The following is a 23,211-nucleotide window of genomic DNA, read 5'->3' as shown; positions in this document are numbered from 1 at the left end:
CAAAGATGCTTTTTCCAGACTTTGCAAAGGCAATTTATCGTACCTGTTATTCTTTCCCTTAGATGCATTTGTTTAACTTGACACACTAAGAAAAGCCTTCCTTATATTGGGTAACTTCTGTGTGTCCCTCCAAATTTATTCGCTCCTCTTTGCTCGGTTCTCTGCGCTGTTCGATCACATAGTCAGTGGACTTTCATGCCTGCTGATTTCTCTCTGCTTCGGCTAATAGGAAGCCCTAGCAAATTATCTAAAAAAGTGAGTGAAGTCAGGGTGTTTATTCTCCAGGATCCTTCCCCTTCAAGGCAGCCCCAGACTGTGTTCCTCACCAAAGGTCAGTGCTCATTTCCAAAAGGCCTTGTCTACAAGATGATGAGCTCTCTCTACTTTTGTCCCTTTGGTTAAGGGGTGGCGACAGCTTCACCACTGCCTGGCCCTAGTTCCCGTTTTACTCCTGTAGTTCCTCTATAACTCCACCGCTTCCCTTCAATTAGTCCCTCTGTAAATCAACTGTCCTCAAAAACTCTAAATTCCGTCATCTGTTGAGATCTTGAAGGATACAGAATTGGAATAATGACGATATCTAAATTATGATATAATTTTATTAACTTAATATTTTAAAATGTTCTTGAACTTTAAAGGTATTTTTGTCAAGATATATTGAAGCTGCAGATTAAGCGCATTTAATTTATGAAAAATATCCACAATACAACCGAATGAGCAAAGCTAATTCTCATTTTAAAGCCAAATATCCAAGTCTGGGCCACATAAAGTCTGATTTCATTTATCAGTTTGCATAAAGGTGTTATATGTTTCAAGATATGTTATTAAAAATGCTAAGAAACTAATAGTGGCACACATCTTCCCAGACAGGTTGGCAAATGCCATGTACTCAAGACTGAAATGTTATATACATCTGATAAGATGAGTTTATTCATTTCATTATAAATTATAAAAATTAGATAATATATCAATATGCTATCATATATAATATATACAACATACATTCAATTTGAAATAAGGCTATGTAATGTATGTAGCCAAAATTACTGATTTACGAAGCAAGGAACATGATAAAATATTAATATTCCTTTGATAAACTTGTATGGGTACATATATTTTTGGCTTTTAGAATGACTAAATAAGAATCAAGAATAAAAAATCAGAAACAAATCCATTTAGTTTGTTATAAACATTATCAAATTTTCTTGTATATTTAATGAAAGAAACAATGGTCTGTTGCTAAAACTAATAGATCCAATAGCCAGAACACAATTTAATTTTTGCAAATTAGAGGTAAAAGAAATTACATCTTTTATAAGTGTGAATAAGATAAGAGTTGGCTGTGTTTGGTGATACAGCTTTTGATATGATTTAATAAAATAGGTTTTAACTTCCTTATTAAATAAGCAGAAACTACAAATCAGAAATCTCTCCCTCTCTTTCTCTCTTCTCTCTCTCACACACACACATTTTATATTAGGAACTTTTACCTTGAGAAATTTGTTGTACAACATCCCGGATACATTTACATTGATTCTACAGTTCATAAGTGCTTTCAATGTGAGGAAGAGTACTAAGAATAGCATATAAAAATTGCTTATTTTTAAATACTAGGGTAAGAGAGGATTGAAGATGTCAGTAGCATTCAGTAATTTCTTTATGCTTTTTCTCGTGCTCACAGAACTCTCCCTTAAGTATGATGAATTCCTTTCTAGTAGCCAGGGGTTGGAAGAGGTGATGTTATTAAAGGAAATTTGTCATCATACAGACCACTCCATTCTACCATATATCAGATTCATGACATTGTATAAGAGGTCAGATGTCCCCTTGCAATGAACATGTTTTGTATGCTTCACATACTGCACTCTCAAAAGACGTGTTTATGATAGAAGAAGACCATAAGCACTATGGATTTGGCGTGCATTAATTAAATCATTAAAAGGAGTCAAATTTTTTGTATCAAGTTTTTATTTAAATTCTAGTTAGTTGACATATAGTGCAATATTGGTTTCAGGAGTGATTTGTCACTTACATATAACACCCGACACTCATCACAACACGTGCCCTCCTTAATGCCCATCACCCATCTAGCCCATTCCCCACCCACCTCCCTCTATCAACCCTTAGTTTGTTCTCTATAGCTAAGAGTCCCTTATGGTTTGCCCGAAAGTACTCACTTTTGTTTGATGTCCTGAAGACTGTCAAACAATACATCTTTATGGTTAAAATAAACTCAAAGATCTAAAAGATCATTTTCTTAAAACTGTCTTGAGAGATTACATTTGAAATGTGTGCAATAAAGAATTTAACCTTAACCAAAGAGAGGTCTGGTCTCCACCTTCAGCTATTGGTCAGTAGAAGCTCATCTCCAGACTCTTAGAATGTCCTCCCTGATAAAAGTGTCTTTATTTATTTGGAGATCTTTGGCACTAGACATCTAACAATGTAAATTATGATGAGGACTTTGGGCCATATGGTATCCACTGTAACTCCAAGGAGCTTGAGACTAAAGGTTAGCCATGTGGGAAGTCAAACACGGAGCTTCAGAAAAATCTGGACACTACAGCTCAGATGAGCTAACCGGGTTGGCAATATTCTGCTCATACTATCACATGTCGATGCCAGGAAGGTAGCGTATCCTAACGAAAATGAAAGCTTTGTGTCTGGAACCCTCCCTGACTCTGCCCTCTCTGTCTCTTCCCTTGACTGACTTTATCTTTTTAAAGATTTTATTTATTTATTTGACAGAGAGAGAGAACACAAGCAGGGGGAGTGGCAGAGGGAGAAGCAGGCTCCCCGCTGAGCAGGGAGCCTGATGCGGGGCTTGACCCCAGGACCCTGGGATCATGCCCTGAGCCAAAGGCAGATGCTTAACTGACTGAGCCACCCAGGTACCCCACCTTGGCTGATTTTAATCTATATTCTTTCCCTGGAATAAACCATAGTGTTTATATAGTTTTCAGGAAGTTCTGTGGGTCCTTCTAATGGTTTAGTAAACCTAAGAGTGGTCTTGGGAAACCTAAAACTTGTGATTGGTATTAGGAGTAAGGACAGTCTTGTGGACTGTGTTTCCTAGCTTCACAGAAAACATCTCATATCCCCCCTTACAAGTACTCCCTTTAACGACATTGTACTATAGGACATTCAGTGCATGGAAATTTATGCCTAACATAGATCCTTAACATGATGTTAAGAAAGTAATAATGAGGGGCGCCTGGGTGGCACAGCGGTTAAGCATCTGCCTTCGGCTCAGGGCGTGATCCCGGCATTGTGGGATCGAGCCCCGCATCAGGCTCTTCTGCTATGAGCCTGCTTCTTCCTCTCCCACTCCCCCTGCTTGTGTTCCCTCTCTCGCTGGCTGTCTCTATCTCTGTCGAATAAATAAATAAAATCTTTAAAAAAAAAAAAAAGAAAGTAATAATGAGGAGTGCCTGGGTGGCTCAGTCAGTTAAGTGTCCAACTCTTGATTTCAGCTCAGGTCATAATCCTAGGGTTGTGAGATCGAGCCCCGTGTCAGGTTCCATGCTGGGTGTGGAGCCTGCTTAAGAGTCTCTCTCTCCCTGCCCCTCCCCAACCCCTCTCTCCCTCTCTTAAAAAAAAAAAAAAAGTAATATTGAGCTGTCCAGCTACCAAGAGATCATAGGAGGTAAAAAGATATTCTTAGAGTGTTGTTCCCAAAGGTACCAGTTCCTGGAGGAAAGAGGAAACACTGGGTCAGAGAGTATCCTCTGGTGACTGTTTCTATAGCTTGTGCTGCTAATATTTATTGACTGGGGCATCCACCGGGAGGATGAGAAGCTAGAGAGACATGGTGGGCTGCAGGAGCCTACTGATGTCCATCATCCCAAGGTATGAACATCTGGGGAAAAGGCTGAAGATACCTGGGCTACGAAATATTGTTTCACAGGGGAAAGCTTGACCCTCCAGCAAGCCAGGTCTTGGAAGAACTGTAGAAAATCACAGCAACTTGAGGTTGTAGCCTAACATTTAAGTTTTTAACAGAAGATGTGGTCTCCTAAAAGAGCCCTGTAGTTCTATTTTCTAATTGGATTTCATAAAATTAGAAATGCATTCATCTGGAAAATAATTTCCTCCTAAGAATTACAAAGTACTTAACACCTTATAATTAAGCTAAAGTTTAAAATTTATATATATACACATATATGAATATACAAATGTTTAAAAATAATTCTGATAAATTAGTAATAATATTTAAGTAACAATACAAACTGTAATTTACATTTGGCAGAGTGGCTTAAAAGTCTAGGTAAATCAATATAAGCTTAACTAAAAAAACCAAAAGTGAACTAAGTTCCCTTTGAATCACCTCACTTGTGTGACAGAATGTAAACATGTCTTTGGTGGATCCTGTTTAACTGTTTCTGCCATAATTAGTTTTTGGTACGAAACAATTTACTTTGGGCTTAACGGGGGAATCAAAATGCTGTGTCAACAATAAAAGATAGGGCTTTACCACTGCGAGAGAAGTTAAGGAAATAATGGGAGAAACGTTTATTAAAGTATGTGAATTTTAAATATGTACTATTAAGTCAGGTAATGTGTGTTTAACCAGTTCATTGTTTTTGTTTTGTTTTAAAGATTTTACTTATTTGAGAGAGTGAGTGAGACGGAGAGCACAGGCAGGCACTCCCAGCTGAGCACGAGCCCGATGTGGGGCTCGATCCCAGCAACCTGGGATCGTGACCTAAGCCGAAGGCAAACACTTAACCAACAGAACCACCCAGGTGCTCCTAACTGGTTCATTGTTTAAAAATCCCGTGACAGTGTATTTCTGAGTATTGTTTCTATAGAGTGAGGTATACTTGTGCCCAGTGTTCCTAACACACTGCAAAAGCGCAGAAGTATACAGATGAAAGTCATCTATCAACTTATTACCCAAGAATCCCCAGTACCTAGGCTGAGGGGGAAAAAATTAGGCACTGAATGTGGTACTCAAAGAACCGTTAGGAGAGAAAGAACTGAAAATACATCAGGAACATTCAGCAATAATTGATCTCTAATTGTAAGTGCATTCCATGGGCTACACACACACACACACACACACACACACATCCATGCTGGTATGTTATGGTAAATTATATGAAGTACTATTTAGTGGTACAATCTCACTCTACCACTCTCCAGTGGCAGGAAGAAGGCTGAGGAATTTGCATTTGCAATTTTGGGAGCTTTCAGGGAAAATGATCTTTGTCTTTTGATAAAATTATGAACTGTATAAATTCCTATGAGGCAAGGGATTGCAGCTATCTTTCTTGGACTTCCGGAAGTTGACGTTTTAATTGCAAGGTCATAACCAGGCATAATACATGTTTCTGAATGGGCATAGTAGATTTTTGCAATGTTCTCATACTCAAAGATATAAGGCCGTGAATGACAGCAGAATGACAAAGGTGGCTAACGAATAGCTCACCAAAAACCTTCAAGGCAATCAGCAAGTGAAGAAATGTGATCCAATATTTCCACTGGGCTCTTAAATCATTGCATTTCGGCAGGAGATTGGGGAGAGAGGGAAAGAAGGATGCAGAAAAAAGAACAACAACACAAAGACCAGAAATAATGAAGCTATAGGCATTTTAAGTGATTTTAAATAACTCCCTTTTATCAAATTTCACCTGTGTATGCAAGGCAGTGTTGTCTAACATAACAGTTGAGAAGTAACCGTTTATTATTGATGGTTGTTCAGGCTCTTTCCCAGGGAGGCACATCTGAGCACTTCTCCAATGCTGCCTTATCGCTCTGAAGCAGCAGCCCTGAGAACATAGGCGCTCTGTCTGTGTTATAGACTCTGATCTTAGCAGCGGAGGAAAAGCAGGTGATAGACTCCTAACCTCTGGGGAGCTGGAGCAATCAGACAGCAAAGAAATAAATACTTGGCACATTGCATCATCACTGTTTATCTACCTAGAGCTCTTTGGAAATTATGCATTATCAGTTTCAAATCATACACCTTAAGGTGCCTGATGTTTGAAGCTGTTGTGGTGTTTGGCTGGTAGCCTGAATTTCAATGGGTTATAGTTTCCGAGTGTTTTATGAATATTGTGCCTTTGATGCCTGTTTCATTTCCTTATGATGGACAATGCTCATGTTATTTAATGCATTTTACACTACTGGCCGGGTGTGAGGAAGCGTGATGTTTGGGTGAGCATTTTTATACAAGTAAAAGGAAGAACTGAAAAAGAATTTTGGTGTCAAATTGCATATTATTTGTTCAGCTGTTATTGTTGCTTTAATGAGTTGTTTTGTTTTTGTCTTTGCTTTTTGCCTATTATTTGTTCTCTTTGATGAAAAGAGAGCAGGTGTTTTTTTTTTTCTTCACACTTAAGTAGCCTGATAAAGCATCCAAGCTGGAACAGGGAGGGAATATAGAATCCCTTGGGACTGAGCCTTGGGTCTGTGTAATTATTTTAGGTACTTATTTTACTGATGTCTGTGACATATAAATATATTGAATGTTTTTTAAAGGAATACGAATTTCTATGTGTGTTACAAAAATTCTGCTTTCTAGGTCATGAAATACTGATGAATTGAGAGAGAGAATAATTGTTACTATGAGCTGGTGATGGGGAGTATTTTTTAGTATGTTAGGACTGGTCATCAAGCCTTTCCCCAGCTGAGTATATATATCACACCGGCTTCCCTCCACACACTAGTTCCATGAACTTGGGCAAGTTCCATAATCTTTATGTTATCTCCCAGTTTCCGCATTTGAAAAATATGCAAAAAGAGATTAAACAGGCTTTTGTGAGGAGTAAATAAGATAACCCACGTCAAGAGCCTAGAATCATACCTGAGACATGGGGAGTGCTTCAAAAATGCTAGCTATTATCTCTGTCCACATTCCCTTCCCCAAGTCACCAAGTAAGAAACTGATTTAGCTAAATTATAAATCCAGTCATTCTAATTCTTGGGGTTTGGTCACTGGAAAATGTTCATTTTGTTCACTAAAGTCTTTTTTGTTATGCTGTTCATAAAATGTGGGTATATAATAGTAGAGGACCTCAACACTCCACTATCAGCAATAGACAGATCACCTAAGCAAAAAATCAACAAGAAACAAGAGCTTCGAATGACATACTGGACCAGATGGACCTCATAGATATATACAGAACACTAAACCCCAGAACAACAGAATACTCATTCTTTTCAAATGCACATGGAATTTCCTCCAGAATAGACCATGTTCTGGGTCACAAAATAGTTCTCAACTGATACCAAAAGACTGAAGTTATTCCCTGCATATTCTCAGACCACAATGCTTTGAAACTGGAACTCAATCACAAGGAAAAATTTGGAAGAAACTCAAACACTTGGAAACTAAGAACCATCCTGCTCAAGAATGATTGGGTAATCCAGGAAATTAAAAATCAGTTTAAACAATTTATGGAGACCAACGAGAATGAAAACACATTGGTCCAAAACCTATGGGACACCACAAAGGCGGTCCTAAGAGGAAAATACATAGCCATCCAAGCCTCACTCAAAAGAATAGAAAAATCTAAAATGTGGTTTTTATATTCTCACCTCAAGAAGCTGGAGCTGGAACAGAAGAACAGGCCTAACCAACGCACGAGAAAGCAGTTGATCAAGATTAGAGCAGAGATCAATGAATTAGAAACCAGGAGCACAGTAGAGCAGATCAACAGAACTAGAAGCTGGTTCTTTGAAAGAATAAATAAGACCAATAAGCCACTCGCCAGACTTATTCAAAAGAATAGAGAAAGGACCCAAATTAATAAAATTATGAATGAAAGGGGAGAGATCACAACCAACATCAAGGAAATAGGAAGGATCATTAGAAACTTTTATCAACAGCCTTATGCCAATAAATTAAACAACCTGGAAGAAATGGATGCCTTCCTGGAAACCTATAAACTACCAAGACTGAAACAGGAAGAAATTGATTATTTAAACAGACCGATTAATTATGAAGAGATTGAAGCAGTGATCAGAAACCTCCCCCAAAACAAGAGTCCAGGGCCTGACAGATTCCCCAGGGAATTCTACCAAACATTCAAAGAAGAAATAATACCTATTCTCCTGAAGCTGTTTCAAAAAATAGGAACAGAAGGAAAACTACCAAACTCATTCTATGAGGTCAGTATTACCTGGATCCCCAAACCAGGCAAAGACCCCATCAAAAAGGAGAATTACAGACCGATTTCCCTGATGAATATGGATGCCAAAATCCTCGACAAGATCCTAGCTAATAGGATCCAACAGTACATTAAAAGGAATATCCATCAAGACCAAGTAGGATTCATCCCTGGGATGCAAGCGTGGTTCAACATTCGCAAATCGATCAATGTGATAGATCATATCAACAAGAAAAGAGTCAAGAGCCATATGATCCTCTCAATTGATGCAGAAAAAGCATTGGACAAAATACAGCATCCTTTCCTGATTAAAACCCTTCAGAGTGTAGGGATAGAGGGTACATTCCTCAATCTCATAAAAACCATCTATGAAAAGCCTACAGCAAATATCATTCTCAATGGGGAAAAACTGGAAGCCTTTCCCTTAAGATCAGGAGCACGACAAGGATGCCCACTCTCGCCATTAATATTCAACAAGTACTAGAAGTTCTTGCAACAGCAATCAGACAACAAAAAGGGATAAAATGTATCCAAATCGAAAGAAGTCAAACTATATCTCTTTGCAGATGACATGATACTCTATATGGAAAACCCAAAAGACTCCACCCCCAAACTACTAGAACTTATAGAGCAATTCAGTAATGTGGTGGGATACAAAATCAATGCTCAGAAATCAGTTGCATTTCTATACACGAACAATGAGACTGAAGAAAGAGAAATTCGAGAATCCATTCCATTTACAATAGAACCAAAAATCATACATTATCTCGGAATTAACTTAACCAGAGACATAAAGGATATATATTCTAGAAACTATAAATCACTCTTGAAAGACATTGAGGAAGACACAAAAAGATGGAAAAATATTCCATGCTCATGGATCAGAAGAATAAACATAGTTAAAATGTCTATGCTACCCAGAGCAATCTACAATTTCAATGCCATCCCAATCAAAATACCAATGACATTTTTCAAAGAACTGGAACAAACAGCCCTTAAATTTGTGTGGAACCAGAAAAGGCCCCAAATCGCCAAAGGAATTGTTGAAAAGGAAAAACAAAGCTGGGGGCATCACGTCGCCGGATTTCAAGCTATACTACAAAGCTGTGATCACAAAGACAGCATGGTACTGGCACAAAAACAGACACATAGACCAATGCAACAGAATAGAGAACCCAGAAATGGACCCTCAGCTCTTTGGACAACTAATCTTTGACAAAGCAGGAAAAAAAATCCAGTGGAAAAAAGACCGTCTCTTCAATAAATGGTGCTGGGAAAATTGGACAGCTACATGCAAAAGAATGAAACTTGACCACTCTCTCACACCATACACAAAGATAAACTCCAAATGCATGAAAGACCTTGATGTGAGACAGGAATCCATCAAAATCCTAGAGGAGAACATAGGCTGCAACCTCTTTGACATCGGCCACAGCAACTTTTTCATGACACATCTCCTAAGGCAAGAGAAACAAGAGGAAAAAATGAACTTGTGGGACTTCATCAATATCAAAAGCTTCTGCACAGCCAAGGAAACAGTCAAAAAAACTAAGAGGCAGCCCACGGAATGGGAGAATATATTTGCAAATGACACTACAGATAAAAGACTAATATCCAAGATCTATAAAGAACTTCTCAAACTCAATACACATGAAACAAATAAACAAATCATAAAATGGGCAGAAGATATGAACAGACACTTTTCCAATGAAGACATACAAATGGCTAACAGACACATGAAAAAATGTTCAAAATCATTAGCCATCAGGGAAATTCAAATCAAAACCACACTGAGATACCACCTTACACCAGTTAGCATGGCAAAAATTGACAAGGCAAGAAACAACAATTGTTGGAGAGGATGTGGAGAAAGGGGATCCCTCTTACACTGTTGGTGGGAATGCAAGTTGGTACAGCCACTCTGGAAAACAGTGTGGAGGTCCCTTAAAAAATTAAAAATTGAGCTACCCTATGATCCAGCAATTGCACTACTGGGTATTTACCCCAAAGATATAGACATAGTGAAGAGAAGGGCCATATGCACCCCAATGTTCATAGCAGCATTGTTCACAATAGCTAAATTGTAGAAGGAGCCGAGATGCCCTTCAACAGGTAACTGGATTAAGAAGATGTGGTCCATATATACAATGGAATATTACTCAGCCATCAGAAAGAATGAATTCTCAACATTTGCTGCAACATGGACGGCACTGGAGGAGATTATGCTAAGTGAAATAAGTCAAGCAGAGAAAGACAACTATCATATGGTTTCACTCATTTATGGAACATAAGAAATAGGAAGATCGGTAGGAGAAGGAAGGGAAGAATGAAGAGGGGGTAAACAGAAGGCGGAATGAACCATAAGAAACTATGGACTCTGGGAAACAAACTGAGGGCTTCAGAGGGGAGGTGGGTGGGGGATTGGGATAGGCTGGTGATGGGTATTAAGGAAGGCACATATTGCATGGTGCACTGGGTGTTATACACAACTAATGAATCATGGAACACTACATCAAAAACTAAGGATATACTGTATGGTGATTAGCATGACATAATAAAAAATATTATAAAAAAAATAAAATGTGGATATAATACCTAGCATTCTATGTTCTTTCTAGTTTTCAATGACAGTCGTTCATGTTTCAGGGAGTATAACATGACATTCGTGAGAGAATAAATTTTGTGTTCAAATTGGGAAACATTTGGCATATGAAGAGATTTTTGAAGTCTTTTGTAGAATTGGCACACATTGCCTATTTCGGATTTAATTAAAACTTCAAAAATGTAATATGCTTAGAAGTAGTCTTCTTAATGTCCACTTCCAGATACATTATTTTTATAAATAAAACTCTTGGCTTTGTAGGGTAGCAGAATATGCCACCCCAAAATACACCACACTGGTATAAGGATTATTTTGAGCACAAGGGAATGGAGAAGAAGCACAGACAAGTAAAGTTCTCTGCCCTCCCAGTATATGCCCAAAGGCATGACACAAGCTTGCAAAGGTGCCCCCCTTTCCCTCTCCACCAGGAAGACAGAAGTTAAGGACAAGGAAGGACAAAGGACGAAGACAGGAAATATAAATCTATCATTTCTGAGGAAACCAGTTAACCCGAATTCCTTTCCTTTCTTTTTAAGCAATCTCTTGGCCCAAAGTGGGGCTTGAACTCACAAGATCACGAGTTGCATGCTCTACTGACTAAGCCAGCCCCACACCCCTATTAGAGACAACTTCCTACCCCTACCCACCTGAAGGCTGCACCAGAGGACTCTCCATCACAAAGTTTGCTAAAATGAGCCCTTATCTATCATGGGTTTTCCTTGTTTATACATTTGCCTTCCCACAATTTGACTCCCTAGAAACTCAAAGTCCTTTTCCTTTGTCTTCTCACTTCTCTAAAAATTTGTTATTCTTTTGTTAAAATGCTTTTGAGCCTAAGTTCTAGCCATCCCTAAGAGTTACTCAACTCTGGCTGTTCTCATGTGTATGCATGATGCACATGCTAATACACTGTGTTTGTTTTTCCCTTGTTAATCTGTCTTTGGTCAGTTCAATTACAGGCCCCTCGCCGGGACCGTAACTGGGTACAAGAGGGAAGAATGTTTTCCTCCTCTACAGCCTTTTGGGAAAAGTCAATATGGGTTTTTGGTTTGTTATATTCCCAAATTAACTTTATGCAGAGTTCAAGAGAAGGTAGCTGTTACAAAATTTCAAAGTGTTACAGGAATTTATTAAAGGCTTTATTTGTTCACCTCCTGGCTGATGCTCTAGCTTTAATATTTAGTGTTTTAGTTTTGCTAGCACAACTTTGATAGTTATAAAATAGAAACTCTTTCTGTGCAGAGTATGTAAAACCCACTCAGCTGATATCAACTGTTCACATGTCAGAGTGAATGAGTTTATTCCACAAATTTCTTCAATGTTTAAAGATGTTAAAAGGGTAAAGTACCATGAAAAAAATGAGCATCCATGAGTGGGAAAGGGGCATAATTAGGAAGTAAAGTGATATAAAGAAATGTGATAGGAATCTGAAGTACTATAAAACATCTTAGCCTAGTTCACAATTCCCTACGGTCTGCCCTTCTGTACTTAAAAGGTTGGGGAAAGGAGACCGCAGCGGCTACTTCAGAGGGACAGTGCTGGGAGGGAAGGAAGTCTCATCAATTTAGGTCATTGTGGTTTAAAGAAAAGACTGTGGAGGTAGACCAGGGCTGGGAAAACCCAGGGACAAGAAGAATATAACTTCGTCAGTGTCATGCTGAGCCATGCCTGTGCTTGACAGGCAAAAGGAAGATATGCTCCCCGATATGGACTTATCCAAAATATTAACAGATTCCACTTCTTAAACCAGTAAGAAGAAGTAAATGAAGGCTCTACAATAATACACACACACACACACACACACACACACACACACACACACACACACACCCCTACATTGCCCAATGTGGTCCTGTGCTGTTGTCAACCCTCATTAGCCCACCTCATGTCATGTGACAGAGCTGCGGCTCTGGTTGGAACCAGGGGCTCATTAGAAACAACTGTTCCTCCCGTATAACACAGGGTGTTGAAACAAACAGTTGTCCGTCTTTATTTATAATGTGCTCACCACAGATTTTTTTCATTAATTTTTATTTGTAAAATGTTGCATTAAAATATTATTTATCTGGGGGCGCCTGGGTAGCGCAGTCATTAAGCTGCCTTCGGCTCAGGGCATGATCCTGGCGTTCTGGGATCAAGCCCCACATCAGGCTCCTCTGCTGGACCCTGCTTCTTCCTCTCCCACTCCCCCTGCTTGTGTTCCCTCTCTCGCTGGCTGTCTCTATCTCTGTCAAATAAATAAATAAATAATCTTAAAAAAATATTATTTATCCGACTGCCAATTTTTTTGGTGCCTCTTTGCATTTTAGGTCAAGTTGAGTGCCTCACCGGCCTCACCCTAATCATGGCCCTGCCGCTCACACACAAGCTTCCAGATCAGTAGAGGTAGGGGTAACAGAGTAGGACTAAGTAATTAAATAATTTATATTTAATTAAATATACAGAGAGAATTTATAATGTGGGATTCATGTTTTCTTCCTCACCAAGCCTTTTGTTTTTTATTCCTTTTTATTGTATTTCTACGGTCATTAGGACTCCTATTACCTTATTGATTTGAAGTAGACTTACTGCGTTTTTGTCATATTCACAGTATTAAAGAAATGTTTCTAACACTTCACCATTAGGAATCATTATTACTGTAGGATATTGTTAGTTACTGTTTGTCAGGTTAAGGAAGTCTACTCTAATTTGGCTAACAGTTTTCCTCAGATATAAGTCCCAAATTTTATTAATTGCTTTTTATAGGGCTGCTAAGCGATATTTCTCTTTAATATGTTTTACAATATAAATTACAGTAATTGCACTTGTAATATTAACTATCCTGTCATTGTTTTGAATTGTGCTGATGAAATTTCCCTGTATTTTATTGAGGATTTATCCTTCTAATCAGCTTGTTATTTTCTTTTCTCGTACTCTCACCTGACATTTATGTCAGTGCTACACTGTGCTCAGTAGGAGTTGGTGATGATGGGGTTCAGGGCAGGCTGCCCCAGGATATCCCACTTTGACGTGCAGATTATTTCCAGCTGAAGACAATCAAGGCCCAACGGTCTCCAAGAAGAGCCTTTTAACCTCCCCTTTAATTGCCTAAAAGAATTTAGATGGAGGGCGGTACCAGGAAGAGAGCTATTACCAAAGATAATTTTTTTTTTGAACATCAGAAAGACTTCCCTCCACCATTTCTTCACCCATCTTCCTGAGGGTTGTTTTCCTTCCCTTTGAGGTCCCAGACCTCCACCTGCTTCCGCTTAGCTCAGGGTGCCAGATATGCCTCATTTGCCTGCTGGGGGTTCTAAAGGGCAGAAGAGAAAAGTTTTCCTCCCCTACAGAAAGCATTCTTTCATTTTCTATCCTCTGGAATTTTGTTGACAACTTAAATTATTTATTCCTTAAAATTTTGGTAGAATTCACCATAAAAACATTGAGCCACTTGTTTTCTTTATGGACAGATTTTTAAAATTCTGGTTCTATTAAAGTTATGTTTGTCAATGTATTTTTTTTTTTCTGTTTTCAAATGTTTTAGTGAAGTTCATTATGGTTCTTTCTTCTAATGTCTGTTTTGGTAAATTGTGCTCTTCAAAAAGTATGTCCTTATCAAAATTTAAAATCTTTTTGGGATACAACTGTTCATAATACCCTGTTGTTATACCTCCAATATTTTCAGTCTCTATAGTAATGTTCCCTGATTATTTCCTAATATTTTAAATTTGTGCTTGGGTATTTGTGGATCAGTCTGGCTAGAGGTCTATCACTTTAGTTAATCATTTCAAGGAAAGAATTTGTTGCTTTGTTGATTTCTCACTTCTGTGTGTCTATTTTAAAGTTTTGATGTCCGGGCACGTGGGTGGTTCAGTCGTTACCACCTGGGTGGTAAGTCGTTCTGCCTTTGCTCAGGGCCTGATCCCAAGGTCCTGGGATCGAGCCCCCCATCGGGATCCAGCCCCCCATCGGGATCCCTGCTGGACTCTGCTTCTTCCTCTCCTACTTCCCCTGCTTGTGTTCCCTCTCTTGCTGGCTGTCTCTCTCTCTGTCAAATAAATAAATAAAATCTTTAAAAAAATTAAAAAAATAATAAAGTTTTGTTGTTGCAGGTCTTGCTCCCTGGGAAGGAGACTACATGCAGGTGAAATTTAGCACAGGAGGGTTGATTGGGTGGTGCTCTTAGAATTCCCAGCTGCAGGGGAAGAGAAAGGAGTCAAAGACAAAGAAGTTGCCTTCTGCTTCGTTCACAGCAAAGGCTCCGGTCAATCCCACAGAGAGCTCTGGATGGCTTTTAGAGCTCTTCTGAGTTGTTAAGATTGGGCCAGGACTTTATATCCTCTGGTTTTTCACATATGTTGGATGCAGTATGCTTCTGGGAAGGAGGAAAGCCTTCCAGCAAGGCAGCTCTACCAGGCAGCAGCCCTGCAACAGTTCACAGAGTAATTATGTTTTGGTAGATGTGGTGGAGCACAATGTCCACTTTTTTTTTTTTTTTAAGATTTATTTATTTGAGAGAGTAAGTGAGCCTGCATGCATGCGTGGGGCTTAGGGGCAGAGGGAGAGGAAGAAGCAGACTCCCCACTGAGCAGGGAGCCTAACGCAGGGGCTCGATTCCAGGACCCTGGGATCATGACCTGAGCCTAGGGCAGATGCTTAACTGACCGAGCCACCCAGGGGCCCCAGAATGTCCACTTTTAGAACTTATTCCTCTGTAATCTACCACCACGTGTATGTTGGAAGTGAGTAAGGCACAGGCGGGGCTAGGTAGGGAGAGATAGGTAGGGGGCTATGGGATCAGGCTCACGAAAATCACAAAATGCAGAGTTGTAAGGAAACCAGAGATAAGGGAACGAACCAGACCACCCTGCCCTAGGTGTCAGAGGTGGTGTCTTGTTATAACAGCTACTTGTGACCAACAAAGAATTACCAGACCCTAAAAAGGAAGTAAGCCATTAAAGGTTACTAGTCCTTACTCAATGGTGCTATCAATAGAGATGTTAAAAGGATTTAAGTTCCCTGGTTTGCCTTCAATAAAAGACCAACCATAAAAGGCCTCAATGGCAACCCCTCTTACTTCTGAGAACTTTTTCTGTATCCTCACTTAATAAAACTCTTACCTCTTTACTCGCTCCCCTTGGCGAGTCATTCTTGGACTCCCTGAGACAAGAATCTCGCTCTCCCACGTCAGTAGCAGCAGCTTTTCCATGGTTCTGGTGTGCTTTTTTGTTTATGTTTTTTTAAACATTTATTTATTTATTTGAGAGAGAGACCACGTGTACATTGGGGGGTGCAGAGGGGAGACAGAGGGAAAGAATCCCCAGCAGACACCACATGGAGCTGGAGCCCCATGGGGGCTTGATCTCAGGACCCTGAGATCATGACCTGAGCTGAAACCACATCGGACCCTTAACCAACTGAGCCACCCAGGTGCCCCAGTTCATGTTTTCTCGTTTGCAAATTCATGAGAGAAAGGTACCACAGCCATCAACGCTGCCACAAAGTCAGAGGCTACAATTCATACTCAACATCACCCTTCTCATTATGGACTGAATGTTTGTGTCTCCCCAAAATTCATATGTTCAAGCCCTAACCCCAATGTGATGGCATTTGGCGGTGGGGCCTTTGGGAGGTAATTAGGTATAGATGAGGTAATGAGGGTAGGGCCCCATGACAGGGTTAGTGTCCTTGTAATAGAAGGAAAAGAGACCAGAGCTCACTGGCATTTGTGGGGATTCACAGCGCCTGGATAGACGACATCTGACTTGTATGTGCCTCCCCGGATGGACTAATTGAAAAGCAAAGGAGGAGTGCCTGGAACGCTGGGCCTCCTTTGACATTTCTTGGCTGGAAGCCGCCAGATTCTTACTGCGGCTCAAGGTTCTCATCTAGGGAGTCAATGTGTCAGTTTTGAAGACAAACAGGCACCTGTGGTGGTCACGTACCTCACGGACTCCTTGCCTCCTTGTTTTGCGCTTGCGCCTGGTGTATTGAGAAGACCCCAATAAAAGTGGAGACAAACCTTGGATCGAGGCCTTTTGCCGCTAGAGCGTCTGGTCCTCAGGTCTCTCCTTTCTCCTACTGAGGTGTCTGGAGTAATCTTTTCATTCGCCGTCTCAGGGTTTCCTGGCCAAACCTGACAGCATTCTCTCTTTTTCTCATTCACACATGTTCTCTTTCTTCCCTGATCATGTGAGAACACCGCAAGAAGGCAGCTGTCTGCAAACCAGGAAGAGGACTGTCACCAAGAACCAAATCTGCCAGCACCTTGACCTTGAACTCCTGGCCTCTAGAACTGTTAGAAATAAACATCCGCTATTTAAGCCACCCAGCCTAAGGTATTTCATTATAGCAGCCTAAATTGACAGATACTCCTCAACTTCCCATTTGCATTTCCTCAAGTCTTCTTCTGCCTTTTTTTTTTTTTAAGATTTTATTTATTTATTTGACAGAGAGAGAGAGAGCCAGCGAGAGAGGGAACACAAGCAGGGGGAGTGGGAGAGGGAGAAGCAGACTTCCTGCCAAGGAGGGAGTCCGATGCAGGGCTTGATCCCAGGACCCTGGGATCATGACCTGAGCCAAAGGCAGACGCTTAACAGCTGAGCCACCCAGGTGCCCCTGCATTTCCTTAAGTCTTAAATAGCATCTCTGTTGGTCCAGATGGCCTCACTTCAGATGACTCAGACCTCCTCTTATACAGGAGCTCTACCTTTTCCCGACATTCAGATCAATTAGCCTTATCAGTATGGGAATTCTCATCCGGCCCCTTGAAGAAAAAAACTGCCTGAGAAGAAGCCATAGCTTAAGTTCCTTGGCATTTTTGTAGGGTCCTGGGGTCAATACATTTTATCTTTATCAGTCAGAACTTCTAATCCTGTTTAAGCTCTAGGATTGTTCACCTTAAAGCTCCCAGCTTATTGAGTTCCGCCCATGGAAGTGCAAGTTAGTATTTAGCAACATACTCAAGGGGACCCTGTATGTGGCCCTGGAGCTCCTCCTTCAGATACTTTCCTTCTCTTTGGTTATCTGTCTTACACATTCCCATTCCAGGTGCCTCAGCATTGCTTTACTCTGATCCCTGTCTCTGCAACTCCGTGAGATCATGCTAGGGACTATCCTCCTGCACCACAATTTAGAAAATGCTTCCAAGCAGGTCATAGGGCTCACCTTGTTTCTTCTTCCCTTGGACTACAATTTTATGTTGCCTGTTGTCTTGTTTCTGAAAGCACTTGACTTATGCATTTTGCACGTTCTCTAGATATATATAATGCCAGGAAAATCGTTAATGCATCACAACCAGAGCAGGATTCTGTATCTTCTCATTCTCAATATCATTTTGCGGTTTACTGATTGTGTGATTTCACCCGTTCGTTTAAACAGTTTATACCTGATCATTTTATGTTCCATTTGTGATCATCCCAGTATTTGAAACCCTTAGGAATCTAAATTAGGTGTTTGTTGTTTCTGCTGTTTCACTCCCTTTGGCTTGATTTATTTAATCTCAGTCTTTGGGTATTCTAGGATCAACTTTTTCTCCAGGAATTATTAGAAATGATTTCTTCTGGAGACCTGGGCCCAGCTTACTAACATAATGCCAGGTTCCCAGATTCAGCTCCTCAAGCTTAGTCCAGAACACAACATTGATATCAACTTTTGTCTCAGGCTGGCTCTAACTTTCCCTTTTGTGTCTTGAAGGCAGTTTACTATTGATTTTTTCTCACGATTCAGGTCATTTTTTGTATGTTAATAGGTTATCTAATCTTAGAGATTTACTTATTTCTGCATAAGCACAGCAATGTATTGAAATGTAGATTTTATGAAGAACCTAGTAGTTTTCCTCATGAGTTATTTATGTTGAGTCTAAATATCTTCTTTATGTCTTGAGTGTTTTGGTTTTTCTACAATATATATATGTGTAATTTTATTTATTTTATCTTGCTCCAGATTCAGTGTGCTTCTCAAAGCTGAAGATTCTTGTGACTTAACAATTTCGAAAAAAATCATAATCTTTATCCTTTCCACTCCTTCATCTACTCTATTTTAATCTATTACTTTTCTTCATGTCTTTCTAACTTGCTTTAGTCTTTGTAAAATTCTCCACTGTTTGCTAATGATCTCTTGTGAAGTGTCTTATCTGCTTTTTAACCATTGTGTCAGAGACACAATATTCACGTTCCTCTTTGCAGTAATGCAATTTTTACATGAGTAATTGAACACCTACCTTAAGACATTTCCCAGCCTCCACTGCAACTATTTATGGCCAGATCAATGGGAAATAAATAAAATTGATGTGCGTACCTTTTCAATCACAACCTTAAAAGGAAAGGAACAGGCTTCCCCTGTTTTTCTCTACCACTCAGGTGCACTGGGGTACAGATGTGATGGCAGGATGTGAAGCAGCCTTGCTGGGCACAGATGTAAAAGCTTAATGAGGATGTTACACAAAGAAATCTGTTTTGTTTAACAATGTGGAAATGCCTTATCAGCCACAGGAGCCCTGAACTGCTTGCATTTATGAGAGAAAAATAAATATTGATCTTATTTGAATTACCGTTTATTTGTTACAGTTTCCTATATCCTATTTAAAGTCTATATCTAACTATTAAACCCATATATTGGAGGTTTCTCTTTATTTATTTTTCATTTTTATAACTTCTATTTGGCCTCTTTTCAAAGTATCTGCCTTTTTATGCCATCTTATCTCTTATAGTAATTGATTTCTTCTTTCCTGCCTCATTCAATTTAAAGCTACTTATTTTATAGTCTCTGTGCCAGTCAGAGTTTGATCTGAAAAGCACCACCAGATTTGGGTATAATAAGGGATTTACCAAAAGGATTTGCCTTCATGTATTTGTGGGAGTTGGTTAAACAATCTTTGTGAAGCTATTATTTCTGTGTCCTGTGCTAAGCCCGAAGTCATCAGGACACGCAGTGAGGAAGAAAAGATGGGTATGAAATGAGGGAGCAGGGACAACCTGGTACCTGCAGGAGTAAACCAGGATCCATCAGGACAGACTGGAGGCAAGTTAGTCTTTCACTGCGTCCAAGTCTCCAGCCTCAAAGTTGGGGTGAACTGCAGGAGGCACTGATACCAGTTCAAACGCATCTCATTCACAAATCAGAGAAGTTTCAAGGGGGAATCTGGCAGGTGCGGCATTACTGTGGGTCCAGCTATTGTTCCACTTCAACCAGGCGAGACAGCACGTAAATGACAATATGCTTGAGTGGTAACAGTGCCTCCCTGATTTCTGAGAATAAAGGGAATATAGCTCCTGCTTCATTTCATCCTTCCAAATCTCATACAAAACATCTCATTTTTGAGGGGCTTTATCTGAAATGACCCTGGGCAGCTTGGTTTGAGAGCATTTACCACCAGTGTTTCACATTTGTTTCTGTCAGGTGAAGGAGGGGATTCACTGATCTGCGTATAATTTGACATCGATACTTTTAGCTTGAGAATTCACATGGGTTACATAAATTTGAACCCCAAATTTACATGAGGTAAAAATCCACTGTTTTTTTATTTCTCTGAAAGCATTACTTAATACAATAACTTGTGTATCGATGTCATAGCTGGGAGGTGATCCCAGGAAGTCAGATTGAGGGAGTAAAGACAATAAGGCAGAGAAGGATGTAATACGAGTAAAGGGTGTGCTAGTGACCTACAGTCATCCATGCAGGCAAATGGGGCTCAATCTTCCTGGGTGGTCTTTTAAGAAACAATATGGGATGTTCCCCAGAATCTTGCCTTGGAAGAGAAGGGGTTGACAAATGTTTTTCCTGGCTCTCCATCTTCCATTGATTGAGGATGGCCCAACATGTGTTATGGGCTTCAGAGAAAAGCTTGGGGTGGGGGGCAGTCATTTGAGTTGGGAAAACTACTAAATGCATTGAAACTGAATAATGCAGCTGAAGCTGAAATTGAAGAGCGTGAGATAGAGAGCCTCAATCAATCTGCTACATATATGATTTCAAATTCTAAGGGGGGTATTTTTTACTCTCCACCCAGAGACCCAGTCATAACTTTAACATTTTTCAGATTATCTTATTGTGCCAGTGGGATGATTGTTTTTCAATTCCATCATTTCACTTAAGATTTAGCACTTTGTGGATCCCAGCTTTACATGGCAGACCCAGCTGCATTTCCACTACCATCATCCCTACTTCATCTATTCTGATGTGGACACTGGAACCAAGCTACTAAATAAAGTTCCTTTGTTCCCTGACACTAAAGCTGCAACATTGGTCTATAAATTTACCACTCTAATATTTCATCCCATCATCAGTCTGAGCCATAGAGGTTTTCTTTACTGAAAGTTCAGCTACACATGTACAAGATTTGTTTCCCAGGATTTTTATCCAGTATTTTAGGTGTTTTACAATAGGAAGATATTCAGTACATCTCGTCCAACACATTAGCAAAATGGAAAACCCTGGTCCTTTCTTGATTGTAGTGTGGAAATTGAGGAAAGAGATACCAGTCTGTCACTAAATTCTAATCACGCTTCAGTGATGGGGAAGGCAGGCATTTTGGATACAAAAATCCTAATACCACCCATGAAATAAAATTTTGGTTCAGGGGAAAATTGAGAGGGGATGGACAAAAGCTGTTCTGGCTACAAAGTATTTCCCTAATGTTTAGCCTAAGATTGAAACCGTACTTAATTTCAAGCTAAATGAAGTAGAGCATTGTATGACCATCTAAATAACTCATACCAAAATAAGACTTAAGTACGTTTTACATATATTATGTATCTATTTCAGAATACTATCTATTTTTAGGAAGTAATGGCACAGGGAAAAAAATTGTTTCATCACCTTAAATTTCTACAATTATATTCGGTAGTCATATTTTTTATAGTTATAGCCTCTAGTTATATGGTGATAGTCAATATAATCACATTCTGTAGTTATATTTTATTTCCTTCTATCAGGATATAAGTTAAAGAAGCACTTACTTTTCTCCACTTCATTTTTTACTTGCCCAGGGTTCTTAGCCAGGTTTATATCTTCCCCTTTTCCTTCTGTAGCTAAGGAAGCTTAGATCTCTTTACTTGGTTTGAAAGGTTATCTTATCTAAATTGTTAATCACAGTTGGGGCTATCCTTTGAAGAAATGCATATCATTGCTCCTATAAATTGATGCAAATCCACTTCTCAAGATTTTTCTAGTTCTTACTCATTGCTTCTAAAGAAGTCCTAAAGTTCAAAAACGACCAGTGGCTCCGAAGACTGGCCATGCATTATCAGCCCAGGAAAGCTTTTAAAAAATGGAAAGAATCCCCACCCCTGACAGGAATTAGCATTTACAAGGAAGTGGATCAAAGTACTGATAATTTAACAACTTTTCCAGGTGATACATCTAATTTCTGGTTAGTCCTAATCCTCAGATTACCAGTGAGAAGCACTGAATTAGAACAGGTAACCTATTGTCCCTCAAGGATTTAGACTAAATCAGATAGGTATTCTAAAATTAGAGGTTTTCTATGGACTTAAACTGTCCTGGTATAAAGTATTCTGGAATGAACATAGGAACTGTAGCTGAGAGGAAAGTAATCAAAATTATTGTCAAAAAAAAGAGTCCAATCACTAAAGGAAATTGTTTAGAAGAAAACGATTATGGCCATTTTTAGACAGAATAGTTAATTTGCTGCTTTATTTGTCTCTATAGTGGTGATACTTTTAGAAAATTATTTTAATTATATAAAAACATAAGGAAATACACCCCCCCCATGAACAAAAAATTTGGGTCAATTTCTGGTCATTTTTATATGATCAAACTGAATTTATATGTGAGCTCAACATACGCATTTTTAGAATTAAAAGGCTTCATTTCTTTTCCTTCCATTTTAATTTAGGTATAATCTATATCAACTACACATATTTATAATTGAATTTTATGTTTTAATTATGTTTTCACTTTAATTCCAGAATAGTTAACACACAGTATATATTAGCTTCAGGTGTACAATATAATGACTCAAAAATTCTATACATTGCTCATTGCTCACTGCTCATCACAACAGGTGTACTCTTTAATCTCCATCTTCTATTTCACATATCCCCCCTCCCGCCTCCCCTCTGGTAACCATCAGTTTGTTCTTTATAGGTAAGGGTCTATTTATTTGGTGTGTCTCTTTTTTTCTTTGTTGGTTTGTTTCTTAAATTCCACATATGAGTGAATTCACGTAGTATTTGTCCTTCTCTGACTGACCCATTTTGTTTAGCATTATACTCTCTAGCTCCATCCATGTTGTTGCAAATGGCAAGATTTCATTCTTTTTTTAAGGCTGAATAATATTCCAGTGTGTGTGTGTGTGTGTCAACTCTTCTTTATCCATTCATCTATCAGTGGATGCTTGGGCTGCTTCCATAATTTGGCTATTGTAAATAATGCTGCAATAACCATAAGGGTGCATGTATCCCTTTGAGTTGGTGTTTTTGTATTTTGGGGGTAAATACCCTGTAGTGTAATTACTAGATCACAGGGTAGTGCTATTTTGACTTTTTGAGGAAC

General features: G+C 39.3%; 1 long non-coding RNA gene across 1 annotated transcript in view; it reads right to left on the bottom strand.

Annotated features, from left to right (window-relative positions):
• The window catches only part of LOC113266184 (uncharacterized), a 112,049-nt gene that overhangs the window by 10,083 nt on the left and 78,755 nt on the right, over positions 1–23,211 (bottom strand). The window contains exon 7 of the long non-coding RNA XR_007189957.2: positions 16,718–16,914. This is a non-coding gene — a long non-coding RNA (uncharacterized LOC113266184). The remainder of the gene's footprint in view (positions 1–16,717; positions 16,915–23,211) is intronic.

The sequence above is a fragment of the Ursus arctos genome, unplaced genomic scaffold, assembly GCF_023065955.2.
Source record: "Ursus arctos isolate Adak ecotype North America unplaced genomic scaffold, UrsArc2.0 scaffold_37, whole genome shotgun sequence".
NCBI classification, from domain to species: domain Eukaryota; kingdom Metazoa; phylum Chordata; class Mammalia; order Carnivora; family Ursidae; genus Ursus; species Ursus arctos.
This window is presented reverse-complemented; position numbering and strand designations above follow the sequence as displayed.